This window comes from Lathyrus oleraceus, chromosome 6, assembly GCF_024323335.1.
Source record: "Lathyrus oleraceus cultivar Zhongwan6 chromosome 6, CAAS_Psat_ZW6_1.0, whole genome shotgun sequence".
NCBI classification, from domain to species: Eukaryota; Viridiplantae; Streptophyta; class Magnoliopsida; order Fabales; family Fabaceae; genus Lathyrus; species Lathyrus oleraceus.
In genome coordinates this window covers 343441563-343447644 of record NC_066584.1, presented here as the reverse complement: position 1 = coordinate 343447644, position 6082 = coordinate 343441563, and the positions used below count along the sequence as shown (strand labels likewise).

The 6082-nt window shown below is 41.7% G+C and overlaps 1 non-coding gene across 1 annotated transcript; it reads left to right on the top strand.

The window, feature by feature from the left end:
• The first annotated feature begins 3730 nt into the window (after positions 1 to 3730).
• On the top strand, positions 3731 to 3837 carry LOC127099199 (small nucleolar RNA R71). Its single transcript, XR_007793735.1, has one exon. It is a non-coding gene; the product is annotated as a small nucleolar RNA R71 (small nucleolar RNA).
• Positions 3838 to 6082: the final 2245 nt, after the last annotated feature.

Genomic DNA, 6082 nt, shown 5'->3' with positions numbered 1-6082 from the left:
ATTAGGCTCGAGTCTCAGCTCCCTAGTTGTGTGTCTTTCCCCGGTTTCTGGTTAGCAATTTAGTCCCTTTCAGGGGAACTACATCGCCCTGATCCTCGTGCCAGACGAGGTATGTAGGCAGGTGGTCGTGCGAGACCACTCCGGGCAACCTTTTTCTTTTTTGCGTGTGTTTGTTTGTTATCTGATTGTGTTTTGGTTCGGATGCCGACGTAAGTCCAGTAATTGGCAGTCGGGCTCCACGTTCGCCCTTTTGAGTGTGTTTTGGTTCGGATGCCGACGTAAGTCCAGTAATTGGCAGTCGGGCTCCACGTTCGCCCTTTTGAGTGTGTTTTGGTTCGGATGCCGACGTAATTCCATCCAGTGGTTGTCGGGCTCCATGTTTGCCACCCTTGCTTGTTTGTATGTTTTGTGTTGTTTGGCGTGCGTAAGCCGAACTACAGTGGCTCTGATTCTTGTTCCAGACAAGATATGTAGGCATAAGGTGCGATACCTTATCGAGCTCCCTTCTCTTAACCCCACCTGCGTTCCCTGTGTGTGTGTGTGATGTTTAGCAACCTTTTCTTTATTCTAGGACGTGGATCCCTAGGAGTACCTAGGACGTGAGGGGTGCTAATACCTTCCCCTTGCGTAACCGACTCCCTTACCCTTTCTCTCTGGTCGCGAGACCATGTCTTTCCAGGTTTCTCTGAGCGTTTCCTTTCCCTATCTTGGGATAAATAACGTTTAGTGGCGGCTCTGTGTGTTTTTTGTTTTCGAGCCTCGCCGGTTGATTTTTCGCAGGATGCGACACATCACACATTATTTCGAAGGGTTTAGTCCAATCCGGGGTTTGTAGAATGGGTGCTGAAATTAATGCTTGCTTTAAACGGTTAAAAGCCTCGATGCGTTTCTCATCGAAAATGAATTCAATGTCTTTCATTAGAAGGCCGGTCAGGGGTTTCGTTATTTTAGAGAAGTCTTTTATGAAGCGTCGGTAGAAACCGGCGTGTCCAAGGAAACTACGGACTTCTCTAACTGTCTTAGGAGGGTTAAGGTTTTCTATAACTTCTATTTTTGCTTTATCGACCTCAATGCCTCTTTCAGATATTATATGTCCTAACACTATGCCTTCTTTGACCATAAAGTGGCATTTTTCCCAGTTTAACACAAGGTTAACTTCTACGCATCTCTCTAGGATTTTCTCAAGGTTAATAAGGCAGTTTTCAAAGTCTAATCCACACACCAAGAAGTCATCCATGAATACTTCCATGATTTCGTTGAGATAATCTGCGAAGATTGACATCATACAACGTTGGAAAGTAGCTGGTGCATTACAGAGTCCAAACGACATTCGTCTGTAAGCAAATGTTCCGTAAGGACAGGTAAAGGTTGTTTTCTCTTGATCCTCGGGGGGGGGGGGGGGGGGGGGGGGGGGGGGGGGGGGGGGGGAGAATGGTATTTCCTAGTTTCCTTATTGAGCTTCCTATAATCTATGCACATACGCCATCCGCCTTCTATGCGTTTAGCGACATGCTCTCCCTTTTCGTTCTGCACGACTGTGATGCCTCCCTTCTTGGGTACCACATGTACAGGACATACCCACTTACTATCAGAAATCTGATAGATTATACCAGCTTCCAGTAGTTTAAGGACTTCCTTCTTTACTACCTCGCTCATTACAGGGTTGATTCGTCTCTGATGTTCTCGGGAAGGTTTTGAATCCTCCTCTAGTGAGATCCTGTACGTACATATGGATGGGCTAATACATTTTAAATCATAGATGTTGTACCCTAAGGCAGAGGGGTATCTTCTTAAAACGTTCAAGATTCGATTCGTCTCTTCTTTGTGTAAGGTGGCACTAACTATTACTGGGCGGTTCATCTCTTCATCCAAGAACTCATATCTTAGGTTCTTGGGTAGTTCCTTAAGTTCTTGGGTTGGTTTTTGAGAATTAGGTGAAGGATCTGGAGTAAGGTCCAGACATTCGTTAGTGTGAGGTTTCGTTTCCTCTAACTCGTCATCCTTTTTATTCGGGTTTGAAAATGGTTCGATCTTAGGTTCTCCCTGATCAAATTCTCTTATGCACTCATCTATGATATCAATCGCATAACATACGTCTCCTAGAATTGGTGCCATCAGGAATTTCGAAAGAATGAACTCGATCTTTTCGTACTCTACTTCGAAGGTTAATTTCCCTCTTTTTGACATCTATTATAGCTCCGGCTGTTGATAAGAATGGTCTACCTAAAAGGATAGGGATATCTTCGTCTTATTTGATATCCATGACTATAAAGTCTGTTGGGATATAAAGTTGACCGATCCTAACTGGGATGTCTTCTAAAATGCCTACATGATACTTAACAGACCTATCGGCTAATTGAAGGGACATCTTAGTTGGTTGTAACTCTCATAGGTTTAACCTTTACATATAGCTAAGGGCATTAAACTTACACTAGCGCCTAAGTCTAGGAAAGCTTTGTCGATCACATGACTCCCTAAAATGCAAGGTATAGAAAAACTACCAGGGTCTTTCTCCTTCTTAGCAAGTTTATCCTCGGAAACAAAGTTGCATTCCAAGGGTTTTGGATCATCAAGCCTACGCTTGTTAGTTAAGATGTCTTTGAGAAATTTGGCGTAAGACGGAATTTGGGTGATAGCTTTGGTGAAAGGAATCTCTACATGAAGCTTTTCTATCACTTTTATAAATTTTTGATATTGGTTGTTGACTTTGGTTTGTTTAAGTCTTTGCGGATATGGGATTGGTGGTTTGTACGGGGGTGGTGGTTTGTAAGTTTTATCCTTGGCTTCACCTTCTTGGTTGGTTTGTTTCTCGGATTCCTCCGGTTCCTCTTCTTGGTTGGTAGGCATAATTTCTTTAGAATTTTTGGACTCGCTCATTGCTGGGTTCTGAGGCCCTTCGTAAGCGGTCCCACTTCTTAATGAGATAGCGTTAGCTTGCCCTCGAGGGTTTGGTTGAGGTTGTCTAGGAAATTGGCCTCCAGGTGTAGTTTGTAGGGCTTGGTTTTGTGCTACCTGTGAGATCTGAGTTTCAAGCATTTTGTTGTGAGTGATTATCTGATCAACCTTGGTTCCTAATTGCGTTATAAGTTCGTTTACGTGAATGTTTTGGTTTAGGAATTCTTTATTTTGCTGAGTCTGGCCCGATATAAAGCTTTCCATGATCTTATCAAGGTTGGACTTCTGGGGCACAACTTGCATAGGTTGGTTTAGTTTTTGGGCTTGATAACCTTGCGGTCTCTGAGGTGCATGATTTTGGATAGGGTTTTGGTTTTTATAGGAGAAATTTGGATGATTCTTCCATCCAGGGTTGTAAGTGTTTGAAAATGGGTTACCTTGGGCATAATTCACTTGGTCGGTATTTAGTTCGTTCAAAAGGTTACACTCCATCGAGTCGTGTCCTTTAGATCCACAGAGTTCGCACTCTATGTGGACTACTGCTACGGTGTTAGTGTTTGTAGACATATGTTCGATCCCAAGGGATAAAGCGTCCATTTTCGCCTGCATCATGTCTAGAGAGCTTACCTCATGTATTCCACCTTGGGTCTCCTTTTTCTCTATTGATGCTCGTTCGGTTCCCCATTGGTAATGGTTTTGGGTCATATCCTCAATTAGGTCACAAGCTTCTGGATAAGGTTTGTTCATCAGCGCGCCACTAGCCGCAATGTCGATGCTCATCTTGGTGTTATAATGGAGTCCATTATAGAAGGTATGAACGATCAACCATTGTTCTAGGCCATGGTGTGGGCAGACTCTTAATAGCTCTTTATATCTCTCCCAAGCATCGAAAAACGATTCTCCTTGGTTTTGAGCAAATCTAGTTATTTGGTTTCAAAGAAAAGCAGTCTTACTAGGGGGGAAATATCTAGCAAGGAATACTCTCCTAAGGTCTTCCCAGGTAGTTATTGAATTGGCTGGAAGTGAATCTAGCCATGAACTTGATCTATCCCTGAGGGAGAAAGGAAATAATCTTAAACGGATCGCATCGGGTGAAGCGCCGTTAGATTTAAAGGTGTCGGCTAGTTGGATAAAAAAATTTAAATGTTGATTCGGGTTCTCAGTAGCGAGACCCGCGTATTGGTTCGTTTGCACTAATTGCAACAAAGACGGTTTTAGTTCGAAATTGTTAGCAGGAATAAGGGGGTTTACTATACTCGAACTAGGTTCCTCGACAAAGGGTAGGGCAAATTCCTTAAGAGGTCTCATATCGCGATTCTCTGCCATAGCTTTCTTAATTCGGATGAGTAAGAGGCGTGTACGAGTATAACACTAGGGTTCCGCTAAAGGATCTACTAAATTTCCGGTACTACGGGTTCTTCGCATTTACCGGCTAATAATGCCTTAGTCTAAACGGTGTAACAACAGGGTACGAAATTTGACGAAGTTGGTCCCCGACAACGGCGCCAAATGTAACACCCCGATAAAAATAAGATAATTATTTAATTTAAGTTAATATTATATTTATTAATTTAATTAAATAATTGGAGTTATTGGATTATTATTATTATTATTATTGGAATAATAATTATTGGAAAATATATAAGTTGGAAATAAGGAAAAAGAGTTCCATTTTTTGGTAAAAAGAGTTTTCACGTGAAAACAGAGAAGCGGCTCAAAAAGAGGAAAAGGGCAAAGAGGCAGAGCAAGAGGAAGAAGGTTGGAGAAGAGAAAAGCTTGAAGCTTAAAGATTTGCCGGATTAACTCAGGTAAGGGGGGTTTATCGTCGTTTAATGGGTATTATGGGTTAACATGTAATGGGTAGTGATAAACCGTTGAATTGACCTTAATTGGGATGTTGGATGCTGAAAAATTGTGATGAATAAACTGTGTTAAAGCCGTAATTGAATCTGTAATTGGAAGGGTAGTGATTTTCCGAACGTATAGCTTTTTACGGAATCGGAATCGGAGGTCCGGAAGTCCTCCAACGGCGGAAAATGCGGAGAATTCTGCATTCTGCTTCGTGTTAGCGCAGGAACAGCTTTCTGTCTTACGTTAACCGGTTAACCCAGGGTGTTAACCGGTTAACACTGTTAGGAATTGGGAAGTATTGCTGTTTTGCTTGCGTTAACCGGTTAACCCAGGGCGTTAACCAGTTAACACTGTTATGAATTGTGAAAAATTGTTGTTCTGTCTACGTTAACCGGTTAACCCAGGGCGTTAACCGGTTAACACTATTAAATTGGCCAGGAAGCGTGTTCTGTCCTGCGTTAACCGGTTAACCCAGGGCGTTAACCGGTTAACACTGTTGGAAATTGGAAAAATTGATATTTTAATGTTGTGAACATAATTGGTGATTGGCCTATATCGGTGTGTGATATAGTAGGGATTATTTCCCGTTGTTTTGAGTAGGATAGGTATTAGTAGAGTGTGCTAATACTGTGACTGAATTATTTGGCATGACATAATATGATTATGTGATAAATATGCTGATGATGTGTGAAAATATGCATAATGTTGTGAATGTATATATTATGTATGTAATTGTGGATGGATTGTTTTATGGCTTAGAGTGTGAGCATATGTCCATTGTGGATTGTTGTTGATGTTGCATGCTAGGTGATTTGGCATAGCATAATGTGGCCTTTATGGTGGTAGCTAATTTCCATGGTGAGGAATTAGTGATGTTAGTCATTTTGGACTGTTGTTGATGTTTGCATGCTAGGTGATTAGCGTGCATAGCATGGCCCTTGGGGTGGTAGCTAATTCCCATGGTGAGGAATTAGTGATGTGAGTCACTAGGTCTCAAATGAATGGGACTAGTGAGCTTGGTAGCCGTACCTGGATTTGGTCGGTGAAGTTGAACTATATGTTCATGAATAGTCGGTACCGCATGCATGGAGTCTCATTGCATAATGTATGTATGGCGTATAATATGAATGGATGTATTCCAATATTATACGTGTGTTTTATGTTGGTGTTGAGTATGAATTGAGATTATACGTGTGCGTTATGTTGATGTTGAGTATGATGTTTGAGTTAATGTGCCGTTACTGAATGTGTGTTATGATTAGGGTGATGAAATGTGTTAAATTACTTAACATTGCATGATATTTTATAATGCTTATTATATCGATTGAGGAACTCA